The sequence below is a fragment of the Aegilops tauschii genome, chromosome 7 (genome assembly GCF_002575655.3).
Source record: "Aegilops tauschii subsp. strangulata cultivar AL8/78 chromosome 7, Aet v6.0, whole genome shotgun sequence".
Taxonomy (NCBI): domain Eukaryota; kingdom Viridiplantae; phylum Streptophyta; class Magnoliopsida; order Poales; family Poaceae; genus Aegilops; species Aegilops tauschii.
Window position 1 is genome coordinate 25,871,897 of NC_053041.3, and position 15,121 is coordinate 25,887,017.

Here is a 15,121-nt window from a genome sequence, read left to right on the forward strand (position 1 = left end):
CGGTGGAAAGTTGCATGGCAATATATCTCGAAATGGCAATGGAAATGCCATGATAGGTAGGTATGGTGGCTGTTTTGAGGAAGAGATAAGGAGGTTTATGTGTGATAGAGCGTATCATATCACGGGGTTTGGATGCACCGGCGAAGTTTGCACCAACTCTCAAGGTGAGAAAGGGCAATGCGCGGTACCGAAGAGGCTAGAAAATTGCGGAAAGGTAAGTGTGCGTATAATCCATGGACTCACATTAGTCATAAAGAACTCATATACTTATTGCAAAAATTTATTAGCCCTCGAAGCAAAGTACTACTACGCATGCTCCTAGGGGAAGGGTTGGTAGGAGTTAACCATCGCGCGATCCCGACCGCCACACAAAGGAAGACAATCAACAAATACTTCATGCTCCGACTTCGTTACATAACGGTTCACCATCTAGCTAATAACTATAGACCCGAAGGTCTGAGGTAAACTACTCACACTTCATCGGAGAGGCTATGGTGTTGATGTAGAAGCCCTCCGTGATCGATGCCCCTTCCGGTGGAGCTCCGGAATAGGCCCCAAGATGGGATCTCGTGGGTACAGAAGGTTGCGGCGGTGGAATTAGGTTTTTGGCTCCGTATCTGATCGTTTGGGGGTACGTAGGTATATATAGGAGGAAGGAGTACGTCGGTGGAGCAACGTGGGGCCCACGAGGGTGGAGGGCGCGCCCAAGGGGGGTAGGCACGCCCCCCTACCTCGTGGCTTCCTGCAAGCTTCCCTGACGTAGGGTCCAAGTCTCCTAGATCATGTTTGTTTCGAAAATCACGTTCCTGGAGGTTTCATTCCGTTGGGACTCCGTTTGATATTCTTTTTCTGTGAAACTCTGAAATAGGCAAAAAACTGCAATTCTGCTCTGGGCCTCCGGTTAATAGGTTAGTCCCAAAAATAATATAAAAGTGAATAATAAAGCCCAATAATGTCCAAAACAGAAGATAATATAGCATGGAGCAATCAGCAATTATAGATACGTTGGAGACGTATTAGTGGGCGACGATCTATTCGTCCACCGCCCAGGGACGGCAAGCACCAGAGCGCCAACCAAAGGGGAGGTGTTCGATGATGAAGCGCTCATCACCACCGGGCTCCAGGAGGAGCAGCTCCTCCGAGCCATGAGCGCCAACTTCCAGAAGCTCCAGGCGCTCCACCGTGCCCGCCTAGACAAGGTGATGTCCCGTATGGCCGCGGGGGAACAAGGTGGAGGCATATTTTAAGGAGAGCGTCGCTCAGACACAAGTCTGGTTTGGAGAGGCCCGGGATGAACTGAGGGCCGCCCAGGGTGAGCTGGATGAGCGCAAGCGAGAGCTCATCCTGTAGCAGGCCGATATCGAGAAGGCCCAGGAGGTGGCGAAGAATCAGGCCGCCGCGGACGAAGCTGCTCGGCAACAGCAGAAGGCTCTGCTCGATGCTCTGGCTCGGGTCCATGCCGGCGAAGTGGAGAAGCTGGAGCTGGAGCGGGATGGGCTGAATAAGGAGGTCTTGGGTCTGACGGAGGAGAGGGACGCGGCCAACCGCGCTTTAGCGGAGGCGCAGGCCGCAGTCTCCGACAAGGCCAAGCTGCTCTCCCAAGCCAATGACGCCATCAATGATCTGAAGCGGAAGCTGGATGGCTTGGAGGGGAAGCTTTCGGAGGCCGGGGCTCGTGAGGAGACCCTGAACAAGGCCCTGGAAGACGAGAAGCGGCTGTGGAGCAATGACGCCGCCGAACACAAGGACTACGCGAAGAGCGTAAACCTCTGGATCAGCTGCCTCGTCGATGTTGCAGAGAGGCTCACCACGCAGCTGGCCGCCATGGGCATGCCAAACTTCAAGTATATTCCCCGGAGGTGAACGTGAGCCCCAACGCCAGGCTGACCTTGTTCTTCGAGGGCTTCCTCGAAGCCCTGGAGCAGCTCTATTCCAACCGAGCGACCTCTCTGGCCAATGAGGCCCGGAAGCTTTGCCGGGGCGCCCTGACCAAGGTCCTCACCAAGGTGGCATACTGGAACCCCAACGTCGACCTCGCTGACGCAATGGAGAGCTTGCCGGAGGATGTGGACGTCGCGGCGCTCGAAAAGCGTAACGAGCCCATCATTAGCCGCGTCGACAGAGTCAGGAGGGTGGAGGGCCAGCGCCGAGACTAGGCGCCCGTTTCTCATCGCCGCTGTGAGTTCACAATCAAGATGATTGTATCTTAAGTTAGAATCGCAGTGACAATTGATGTAATATATCTCTGCAGTACTTTAAGATGAAACATGCTATCTTCCTGTGTTGATCTCTTTGTACGTATACACCCTACGCCCAGCGGGATAGGTTTGCCGGCGCGTAAACCCCTGCTATGGCGCTTTGAGGACAGATGCTTAGCAGCCAGCAGGGGGACGCTTGCTGCCGGGCAAACCACCTTGCCGCTCTCAGCGCGGCCGCTTGAACTGTTGAGCGGACTCGAAACAGAACAAGGGCGTTGCTAATTGCGGGCAGGTCACCTTGCCGTTCTCAGCGCGGCCGCTTGAACTGTTGACTCGAAAGAGGACAAGAGCACTACCAATAGCGAAAGGGTCCCATCGCGTGCAAGTTTTCCATACAAAGAGCAAGATCTTCCGAGGAGAATAACCTTATATTAAAAGGAATTGTTCAAAGTTTTGCGTGACTTAGCTTTTCCGTCGCCAAGCGGACGGTTGCGGCGGCTGCGGACGTCCCCAGAGTGTGGCTGATCGACGTCGCCCTCTTCTCTCGAGCCATCCCGAAGAGGGAGTCGATGCGTCGGCTTCAGAAACGGATTTTCACAGCTTGCGCTCCCCTACCTGGCGCGCCAAAGATGTCGGGGGAAACGACACCTATGGGACCGCGAGGATCCCTTCTGCTACGGTTGGCGGGCGCGGGGCTGTGGAAAGAGCGGGTTTAGAAGATCAACGCGGGGGGTTTATCCAGGTTCGGGCCGCAAGCGATGTGTAATACCCTACTCCTGTTGGTTTGTGTTTATGTGGTGTTCTTGGACTAGCTACGAAGCGTGCAGGGTCCAAAAAGTCCGAATCCCCCATCAGTATGGCTCGGGCCTCCTTTTATAGTCAAAAGGGGTCGCCACAGTGGCACACAGGAGGTGGAAGATATATACTGTATACAAGTCTATCCCTGGCACCGTAGGACCAAATGCATTCAATGCGCTGCCGACGTGCCCTCTCACTTTATCGGGGACGGCAAGGAAGCTCGTCCTGACCGCCGCTGCTTCGCCTCACTCCGACAAGGCCAGGCTGACGAGGCAGGCAGTGCCACGCTGGCTGGCTGGCTGCTGAGTTGGTGCGGTGACAGAGTCTTCAGGAAGATCTGCATGCCACCACGCAGGTGCTTGCTGAGTTGGCCTGGAAGCTACACGTCGCCACGCAGGTGCCTGCCTTGTTTGGCGGGTTGACTGCCGTGTTGGAGCGGCGATGGAGCTTTGGCAGGTGTGGGCCTGGCTGTGGCCCTGCAGATGTCCCCGGCAAGGGTCTTGCCGGGGCCCCGGCAAGGTTCCTGCCGGGGTCTTGCAGGTGTCCCCGGCAAGGGTCTTGCCGGGGGTCTTGTGGGCACCTCCAGCAAGGATCTTGCTAGGGGTCTCCGTCTTCTGGCTCTCATCTAGTCTTGTATGCTCTTGGTCTACACAAAGATCTCAATGTCACCATGCAGGCGCCTCCCGAGCCTTGGTTCCAATGTCGTTGATGGTGTTGGAACTCTTAGGCTCAAGGGTGGCGGCCTCGCTGGTGTTGGGCAAGTTGCCCCGGCAAGGCTCTTGCCAGGGCTACATAAGCTGCCCCGGCAAGGCTCTTGCCGGGGAAAGCCCACCTTGTCCCTCTGCTCCTCGCGCCTCTGGCTTGGCGCTGCTCTGGTAGTCTTGTGTCTTCGCTTCCTCTGCCCCGCCGAGCGTGGCCGCGGGCGTGGCTACAACTGCCCGCGCACAAGTAAATTGGTACAGAAGGCCCATACTTTTATACACCGACAATCACTTTAGCATGAGAGGTTATATGACAATATATGTTGATGTTCTAAAGATAATCATGATGCCCTCATGTCCGTATTTGATTTTATCGTCTATCTATAAACATGTGGCCATGATTACCGATCTCGGCTTTCGCATGAGGACAAGTGAGGTCTAAACTTGGGGGAGTTGATACGTCCATTTTGCATCATGTTTTTATGTTGATATTTATTGCATTATGGATACAAGGGAAATGTTTCATATGGCGATACATAGCAATACTCACTGTTGTGTTAGTTTTAGCGAGATGGTACAATAGGCTTACATGCATGCGCCGTCCATTCTCTCTCTTCTCTCTTCGAAACAAATTCACCCATCTATTTCACCTTTGCTAACTTAAACCATTCATATCTTTTAAACCAATAATCCAATTTCAAAAAAAATTACATTTTAAGCGAGTTTAAAATTCATGAAACATATTTCACTGATTTCTTAAAAACACGCTTCACCCAGTTTATTAAAAGTTGTTTAATTCTTTTATTTCACTCATTTACAAAAAAATATCTTAGTTATTTCAAATAACTACTTTCATCATTTCAAAGATGTGTTCTCATTCATTTGACAACATTGATTTCACTCATTTAAAATCACATTTCACTCATTTAAAACAACATATATCACTCATTTCAAAAAACAGATTCCACTCTTTTCACTAAATTCAAACAAGTAAATTTCAATCATCTTTTAAGAGAACCATTTCACTCATTTAAAACAACATATTTCACTAATTTAAAAGATTCAAAGACAAACTGTTCACTTATTTCAAAAAACTGAATTTAATTATTTTTTAAGAACAATTTTACTCGTTTAAAATAGCAAGTTTTACTAGTTTCAAAAAATATATTTCACAAATTTCTCACAATTCAGTAAAAAATATTCATTCATTTCAAAAAACTGATTTCCATCAGTTTCATAAAGAACTATTTCACTCCTTTTAAAAACATATTTCAATTTCACACGATCAAGAAAAACTTATTACTCTTTTCAAAAATAGATTTCAGTCATTACCAAAAAAAACTATACCACTTGTTTAAGACAATGTATGCCTCTTGTTTCGAAAAAGATATTTCATGTATTCACGTAATTCAAGCATTTTTAACTCATTTTCGAAAACAGATTTCTGTCTGTTTCAAAATAACATATTTCACTTATTTCAAAGCACTGATTTTGCTCAGTTCAAAAACAACATATTTAATTCATTTCGAAAAACTTATTTCATTCATTTCCAAAGAACGATTTTACTGGTTTAATAAAAATTATTTCATTCATTTGAGAAAATGGAATTCACTCATTTTACTCAACGCAAACAAATATTGTCAACCATTTAAAAAATGATTTCAGTCATTTATTTCACTAGTTTCTAAAAAGAGATTTCACTCATTCCTTTCAATAAAACAAATAATTTCAATAATTTTCAAAAAGAACAGTTTGACTCGTTTAAAACAACATATTTCACTCTTTTATTTCACTAATTTCAAAAAATCGATTCCACTCATTTGACTCAATTCAAAGAAATAATTTCAATCATTTTTAGAAAGAACAATTTCACTCGTTGAAAAGCAATATATTTCACATGTTTCAAAAATAGATTTCACAAAAAATTTCAAATCTAGACAAATAATTTTGATCATTTATAAAAAGATAATTTCACTCGTTTAAAACAACACATTTCACTCGTTTCAATCAACAGATTTCAATTTGAACGTGTTTAAATGTATCCAAGATCGATCCTGTTTTATAAGTCTTAGCGCGAGGAGTTCAAATAAATAAAAACTAGAAATGGAATAGGACCCGCGTAGTACTTTTGACTCTCAAACGTAGAAAAGATGGAGCGTGCAATACAACAGTGGGCTATAATCGCACAAATCTCAAAGAATGTGGATTGTGGCAGGTGTACAGGCAGGTACGGTCAACGCTTAAAATGGCTGCGACCATTGGTAAGGCTAATCATAGTGAAAGTAACATAAGTAGTAATATAGATGCCACATAAAAAAAAGATGATGTGTCATGTAATTAAAGAGGAGAGAGACAAATAGAGTAACATAATATGTTACCGTCGCCTAGCGGTTTTCAATACAAAATGAGTCTACAAAGCAATAAATAAAGATATATATGTTACTACACCTATGACACTTCCCACTATAAAGGTATGTGTTACTACATATATGTATGTTATTAGTCTATAACTTACTCCTCACTATGACTAGCCTAACCGCGCAGACCAGGGATCGGATAGTGAAAACACAGATTTACGACTTAATTATGATTGAAGGAGCAACAGAGCTTGAGCAGACGGGCGCTCTGCCTCGTTTTTCTTTTACACAGCTAACAGCATCTACAACTGGACTTGGCGAATCCGACCCCTCAAATGCCCGCTAACGTGCCCGGGCACATCTGCGGACAGTGAGCGGTCACCCCTCAAAAAACGTATTTCACATTCGGATACCTTAAATTAGAAATCTCAAATCCATATTATTACATGCAACGTGAAACCTAATCTATCCGGAGCTCGTCCAGTTCAGCTGCCCGCTCGCCCGGCTCCGCCTTGGCCATGTCCTGCGGCCGGCTGCGCTCCTCATAGTGTTGGGCTGGTCGCCGACAAGGTAGGGTAGGGCATGGGACCCGAGCTGGCTCACGGGACTCAAGGCCTCGCCGTCTCCCATGCCCTACTGTTCCTCGTCGAAGACCGGAACCCGAACGGTGCCGGTGCATGTCAGATCGATGATGGATCCGTCAGGGGACAAGCTGCCGACGTCCACCACAATGCGGCTTGCGGCGCTCGGACTGATGCGCCATACGGGGCGTCGGAGAATGCGACTCCGCCTCGCTGACGTCCACCGCTGCGAGGGCTGCCGCTGCCTCCCGCGCCCGATGCCTTGCACGGCGTGCATGTCGTGCCTTCGCCTTGTACCCAATATTGGCGCGCCACGGAAGGGGTTGCGCGTCCGCCAGCGCATTCGGACGCCAAACGGACCGCGCGGCCTAGCGCCGGATCCATGCCCCGTTTGGGCGGACGCAATGGATACCCGACGGATGGAGTCCAAGCGCAGCGGTCCACGGGGCTCCTCCTGGGTGCGGCGGAGCGCAAGCCGGACGACCATCTCCTCCTTGGGGTCGTGCGGGATGAGCTCGCGGTCGACGCTGGAGGTGAAGGACTCGGATCCGTTGCCCGCCATGCCGGAGACGACCGGAAGGAGCCGAAAATGAGCTTGGGTGACGGAGGGGAGTGGAGGGGAGGGGAGTGAAGTGGTTAGGGTTTGGTCGGCGAGCGGATGGGGAGGATTTTATGTGGGGTCGGGTTGGCCAGCGCAGGCCGGGTCCAACGTGGCGGGCGTGCCCGGGCGTCCGGACACCCCATATCCATCTTGTATTTGAGCTAAATATGATAGGTGTTGATTAGCCCGGTCGTTTGAGAACCGTTTAAGGAACCATCTCAATCAAAAATCATGACCGCGCGACCCGCCCGGACGTACCGGCTGTACATGCTCTAAAGAGGATCTTCAGTAGTGCAGCGAGCATGCAGAGCACCCAAGGACGGAGGGCAGCGATCTTGGCAGCAGGCGGGCGTCGGCAACTAGACGACGAGCACCCTTTATTGAAAAAAGGTCCACAAGCTGCGATCTGCATGTGATCCATGGCCCGCAAGCTACTGTCCGAGGCTCCACAGTATGCCAAAGCAAATGAGGCCGTCGATAGCTCTCTTGTGGCTCTACGAAGCCATTTAGCGGAAGCCTTGTACAGTGTCGGAGCCATTCACCTCCAACCTCGTACGGCTACGCTTAAATCCTACCCACAACCGTTCCCTCCTCCTACCCGGGCGGCTATGGCGACCATCCCTGACGAGCTCCTCGAGGAGATCTTCCTCGGCCCGCCCACGCCAGACGCGCTCGCTCGCGCCGCGGCTGCCGCCACCACCAGCGCCTCATTCCGCCGCACTCGCCCCTTGCACCGCGGATTTCTCCTTCGTCCCGGCCGTCGCCTCTTCTTCCTGCTGCTATATCCCTCCCGACGTCCAAAACCGCTGCCTCGACGACGAGCAAGGCCCCCGCTGGCGCCCCCGCAACGTCCGCGGCGGCCGCGTCCTCCTCGACTGGATCTCCCATTCTCCCTCCACCCCGGCGGGGAGCTCAACAAACAGGAGGAGCGCTGCTGCAACGTCGCCGACTTCAACCTCACCGTCTGCGACCCTTTGTTTCAAAGATACATGCTGCTTCCAACCATACCCGAGGACCTCGCCGCCCAGCCACAAGACCTCCTTTGGGCATTCAAGCCCCTGCTCGCTCCCAATACCGGCGACGACGACAGCGACGACCAGCACTTCAAGGTGATATGCATAGCAAGGTACCAGACAAAGCTCGTCCTCTTTATCTTTACCTCCGCAACCAGGGAGTGGTGCATGGTCAACTCTCCCGTCTCCCCTTCTCTAGATCACATGTCCTGTTTCGACTGCGTGGGTAGCTGCTTCTACTGGACTGAACCTTGGGGTTGGAGCAACCATCTGATGGTGCTGGACACGCGCACCATGAGCTTCTCCACCGTCAACCTTCTCACCGGCCACCATAAGGAGCTGAGGGATAATCTGGCTCACCAGAGCCTTGGCCATCGTCGCCCAAATGCTGTTGTTTTGGGCCGAGAAGGAGCCATCGAGATGGTTTCTCTCGTCCGTCGACACGGCTCCTTTGCTCTCCACCATACTTCCCTGCAGAATAATTCCCACGAGTGGAAGCTGGAGAAGATCGTACAGCTGCCTGGGCAGTATCGTGACTATTCCATTTCCATGGTGGGTGCCGCCGAGGGATTCTTGTTCTTCCGAGCCGCTCCACAACAAGGTATTCCTATTCAGAATGTGGATTGTTACTCAATGGAGGTCAAGACTTATGAAATTACCAAAGTCTGTACAAAGACAGAGCGCTTCCTTGATCGCAAGCGTGCCCTGCCATACTTCAGCTTCCCACCGGTGTTATCCGAACCAACCATTTGATCAGCCAGCGGGTAAGCCTAGCTAATTATTGTATTCTGTGCTACCTACCATACATTGGGTGCATGCTTTGCTTGTTCTCTATTCCCTCGCACGGTTATGTACAGAGTTAATTGTTGTTCTATTGAGTTCACTACCTTGTCGCACTAGCTATCCAGTTCATGGTTTGATTATGCACCTGTTTTCAACAATTGTTTGTGATTGGAAAGTCTTTTCTACTTTTGTATGATCCATATCTGAATGGAGAAAATGGATTTCACGCTTGCATCTTGGAAAACCTACAGATCATTCATTCTCTACAACAGAACATTTTCAAAACAAGAATGTTGCATAACCACTAAGTAAGTTGATGCATGAAGCTCTCGCGTCTTGTATTTACTAGATGAAAGGCCCCACAACCACAAGATGAAGGATACAAGGCTTGCTCGGATATTATGGTCTGCTATTCTTTATGTCCTATTAGGATACAAGTGTCCTACTAGGACACAGCTATTTGTCTACACACTGGACAACTCAAAAAATATATATAATTGATATAAATATATCATGAATACTTCATAAATTATAAATTATAAATTCATTGGAGAAGTATAATGAGCAGTCTCGCAGGCATGATGACCCGCCTCGGCGGCGTCAGGATTCTCCCAGGCGAAGGGCAGAATCCGATGGACGACACCACAACGGACATGGGATTTTGGCTCAAAAGCGAGTGGACCGCGCTAGGGCGGCTTGCGAGGAACATGCGTTTGTTGAAAATTACCGCACACACAATCTCGCATGTTTTAGCAAAAAAATTAAAAATAAAGGGTGGCCCTTTATTTTTGTGAGAACCAAAGTTCAAGCCATGTTTAGTAGCCTTACACCCGAGGGTCTTACGTCCGCGGTGGATGCACGTTCTAAATACCACACCTTTTGATCTTTCTCTTCCAAACGTTCGCAATATTATTTGGAATGATATAAATATTTGGCATTTTTAATAACCAACCAAAATAAAATTTTCGTTTTTTGAAACATCATAATATGATATCATCATCCTAATAATTATTATTATCAGTATTACTAGAATTATTATCATTGTTATTACCATTATTATTATCATCATTGAATGATTCATCCCCCAAAGCACAGAAAGCCAAAACTTCTTATGCATGATATCATGACTAGCACACTTCATGAAGTACCCTACCGACTTGATTTTCTCGTCATTATAGGTGATGCTCGTCTTGTCTTTTCTTTCACACTTCAGGTCACCATCATGGTTTGGGACCGTCAAGACCACAGCATCACTGTGGACTATGGTGTTTAAACTTCGACAACAGTTGTTGGCATAGTAGATGCAGTTTCTCTCCACATCACCGCGCCTGTTAGTAGGCACGTACACCGCTTCTGAAAATGTATGTCCCAAAAACAAGGCATGGTGGCCTAAGCTCGTTACCTCCTCCTATTTATCCATGTAACACGTTGTCGTCTCACTTTTCATGTGGTCAACAAGGTTGTACACCTTGAAGAAAGGCTCACGGTCGCCCCACCACAAGTTCATCATCGCTATTGCAAGCTTGTCATGCAAATCGACTATGTAAACGGCATACTCTTTGCAAGAGTTTCTCGATCCAGAATGGCAAACCATTTGCAACGCTACTCGGGTGTCTGCGATGACCATTGGAGAGCCACGTTTGTTGTCGCTGATTGCAAACTTGACGAGTTTCTCACCATTGTGTGTGAGGCCATAAAGCTCACCGTTGCAGAAGGCAATGCCGATGAATGTCTCGAACCAACCTTGCATAGTGTGGCGCCGCAGTTCTCGGTCATGGCGGCCATGATACAGCCTTCCGAGCTGGGCGACTCGGAGAACGTGACTTTTGTGACGACTATCGGACCACGGGTATCACCACGGCCATGACCTCGGTGCGGGCATACAATCTTCCTCTGCTTCTTGGAAAGCGCCACTGCAGGCCCTAAGAAGAGGTTGACGATCCTGATTGGTGGTGGCTGGACGAGGCCACCCTACAGCGCCATCCTCCGGGCAGTGCACGCGCCTCGTCCTGTTTCCACCGACTTCACATAGCGAGAGGAGCAGCCATGGCAGGACGGGCGCCCGCGGCTCCGTGGTGACGGCGGCCTGCCACGACCTGCAGACCGCGGCGAAGCGCGCACGGCTGCTAGGGGCATCGGCCAACAAGCCATAGATGATGACGAGGAGGTCGTTGGCGAGTATGGTGAACGACCTGCGCTGCCGCCGGCCCGGGTGCTTGTTTCTCCGTTCGTCGCCAGCGTGTCAGGAGCCTATTGTGTACATGGGCTTGCAACCTTCGGCCATTACATGGGCCGGCCCATCTGCGAACCACCCAGCGCTACAGACTACAAATGCCTGGGAGGAGGCAACGAGCAAAGGATCCGGGCTTAGATCACGAAACGGCAACGGAGCTTGATTTCCTTGTAATAGAGTGATTCGCGAGTTGGAACCTAACACAGCGTCAGCCATCCGTGTCGGCATCTAGGCAATGCTCTCGCGGGCGATTATGAGGGCATGTACATCAGTTTAGACACTTGCAGTGTGTAATTATCATCCACGTCATCTATAGATCGCAATAAAAACATCATCTACAATTGTCTGCTATTTTGCTATTTGTAGCACGTTCGATTGTGGACGGGCCGCTGCATGCGAACGTCCATTCTCCTGCACTTCTTGGCCAAATCGTGGGCAGGCTGCTGCATGTGAACCGCAAATTAACGACGCTTGAGCGTACAACGGGGACAAGGCTATAGGTAAGCAGCGAGATTATTGAAATATCGACCGTGTGCCGAATTCCAGACACCCTACTTCTCTCTTCTAGCTCTCTCTCCTCCCCATAATGAAAATTTTGAGTGGCATACGTTATAGTCTGCTAATTAGATGCCGTTGTACATGTCCTGAGACGATAACTAGAGACGGACCGGCAAAAGATATTTGTAACTGGTTTCAGGACATGGAATCGACACTAGTAGAAAAAGAGGCTTCCATACGCCCCCATTAGTCCCCAAAACAATCGAACCGCGACTAAAGGGGCCTTTAGTCGCGGTTCGGGAGGAGACCCTCGACCAACTATCTGGGCCCAGCGCGCTCGGTCGACAGCTGGCGGACGGGAGGGGCTTTAGTCCCGGTTGGCCTGGCCAACCGGGACTAAAGGTCCCCGAAGGCCTTTAGTCGCGGTTGGCCAGGCCAACCGGGACTAAAGGCCCATCCCTATATATAGGACTCAGCTCACTTCACTTCACTCAGCTCACTTCACAATTTTCAGAAGGGGGTGGTGGGTTTGCTTTTGGTTCCTCCTATGCACACAAGGTGTTCGATGAAATGCCCGAGAGCCTGAAACAAACATGATATGAAGTGTCCGAGCCACACTTGAGCTTTCTCATTTATTTTTCCTCCGCGATCGCGGTTAGTAACTTGAACCTTTCATGTGTCATTGATAAAATATGCATGTGTGTAGTTCATTGTTTAATTTGTATTATTTCTAGCTAGTTAGTTTAACAAATGCATGATGGTTAATTATATACTTTATATAATAATAATGCAGATGAATCGGCAATGGATGTACGGTCCCCGACTCTCCGGCGAGTTCACTACGGGTTTGAAAGATTTCCTCGTAGTGGCAAATGCGAACAAGCAGCAAGGTTTTATTATCTGTCCATGTGCTGTCTGTAAGAATCAGAAGGGTTACTCCTCCTCAAGAGACGTTCACATGCACCTGCTTCGGCACGGTTTCATGCCAAGCTATAATTGTTGGACCAAGCATGGAGAAAGAGGGGTTAGAATGGAAGAAGATGAAGAAGGGGATGATATCGATGACAACTATCATGATCATTTCGGTGATACTTTCATGGAGGATGATGCTGAAGGTGGGGAAGGGTTAGGTGAAGGTGAAGAAGAGGCACATGATGAGCCCGCTGATGATCTTGGTCGGACCATTGCTGATGCACGGAGACGCTGCGAAACTGACAAGGATAGGGAGAATTTGGATCGCATGTTAGAGGATCACAAAAAGTCGTTGTATCCAGGATGCGACAATAGTCTGAAAAAGCTGGGCTGCACACTGGATTTGCTAAAATGGAAGGCACAGGAAGGTGTAGGTGACTCATCATTTGAAAATTTGCTGAAAATGTTGGAGAATATGTTTCCGAAGAATAACGAGTTGCCCGCCAGTACGTACGAAGCAAAGAAGGTTGTCTGCCCTCTAGGTTTAGAGGTTCTGAAGATACATGCATGCATTAACGACTGCATCCTCTACCGCGGTGAATACGAGAATTTGAATGAATGCCCTGTATGCACTGCATTGCGTTATAAGATCAGAGGCGATGACCCTGGTGACGATGTTGAGGGCGAGAAACCCAGGAAGAGGGTTCCCGCCAAGGTGATGTGGTATGCTCCTATAATACCACGGTTGAAACGTCTGTTCATGAACAAAAAGCATGCCAAGTCGTTGCGATGGCACAAAGAGGACCGTAAGTCCGACGGGGAGTTGAGACACCCCGCTGATGGAACGCAATGGAGAAAGATCGACAGAGTGTTCAAAGATTTTGCAGCTGACGCAAGGAACATAAGATTTGGTCTAAGTACTGATGGCATGAATCCTTTTGGCGAGCAGAGCTCCAGCCATAGCACCTGGCCCGTGACTCTATGCATCTACAACCTTCCTCCTTGGTTGTGCATGAAGCGGAAGTTCATTATGATGCCAGTGCTCATCCAAGGTCCAAAGCAACCCGGGAACGACATCGATGTGTACCTAAGGCCATTAGTTGATGAACTTTTACAGTTGTGGGCCAGACCTGGTGTACGTGTCTGGGATGAGCACAAAGGAGAGGAATTTGACCTACGAGCGTTGCTTTTTGTAACCATCAACGATTGGCCTGCTCTCAGTAACCTTTCGGGACAGACAAATAAGGGATACAATGCATGCACGCACTGCTTACATGAGACTGAAAGTGTACGTTTGGTTAATTGTAAGAAGAACGTGTACCTGGGTCATCGTCGATTTCTTCCCCGAAATCATAACGTAAGAAAGAAAGGCAAGCATTTCAACGGCAAGGCAGATCACCGGCCGAAGCCTGCGGAACGTACTGGTGCTGAGATATTTGATATGGTCAAGGATTTGAAAGTCATCTTTGGAAAGGGTCCTGGCGGACAATCAATTCCGCGGGGAGTTGACGGGCATGCACCCATGTGGAAGAAGAAATCTATATTTTGGGAGCTAGAATATTGGAAAGTCCTAGATGTCCGCTCTGCAATCGACGTGATGCATGTTACGAAGAATATTTGCGTGAACCTGCTAAGCTTCTTGGGCGTGTATGGGAAGACAAATGATACAAAGGAAGCACGGCAGGACCAACAACTTTTGAAAGACCCAGATGACCGGCATCCGGAATGGTTTCAAGGTCGTGCCAGCTACGCTCTTACCAAAGAAGAGAAGGTCATTTTTTTGAATGCCTGAGCAGTATGAAGGTCCCGTCTGGCTTCTCGTCAAATATAAAGGGAATAATAAACATGGCGGAGAAAAAGTTCCAAAACCTGAAGTCTCACGACTGCCACGTGATTATGACGCAATTGCTTCCGATTGCTTTGAGGGGGCTCCTACCGGAAAATGTTCGAGTAGCCATTGTGAAGCTACGTGCATTCCTCAATGCAATCTCTCAGAAGGTAATCAATCCGGAAGATCTACCACGGTTACAGAACGATGTGGTCCAATGCCTTGTCAGTTTCGAGTTGGTGTTCCCACCATCCTTCTTCGATATTATGACGCACCTCCTGCTCCACCTAGTCGAAGAGATTTCCATTCTCGGTCCTGTATTTCTACACAATATGTTCCCCTTTGAGAGGTTCATGGGAGTATTAAAGAAATATGTTCGTAACCGTGCTAGGCCAGAAGGAAGCATCGTCAAGGGCTATGGAAATGAGGAGGTAATTGAGTTCCGTATTGACTATGTTCCTGACCTTAAGCCGATTGGTATTCCTCAATCGCGGCACGAGGGGAGACTAAGTGGAAAAGGCAAGATCGGAAGGAAATCCACGATATGTATGGACGGTCATTCTATGACTGAAGCACACCACACAGTTCTGCAAAATTCCAGCTTTGTGGCTCCGTACT

The 15,121-nt window shown here is 48.8% G+C and overlaps 1 non-coding gene across 1 annotated transcript; it reads left to right on the forward strand.

Moving 5' to 3' along the window:
• Positions 1–7,844: 7,844 nt before the first annotated feature.
• Positions 7,845–9,217, forward strand: LOC109766351 (uncharacterized). The gene is made up of 2 exons (XR_006666745.1): positions 7,845–8,362; positions 8,480–9,217. It is a non-coding gene; the product is annotated as an uncharacterized protein (transcript).
• Positions 9,218–15,121: the final 5,904 nt, after the last annotated feature.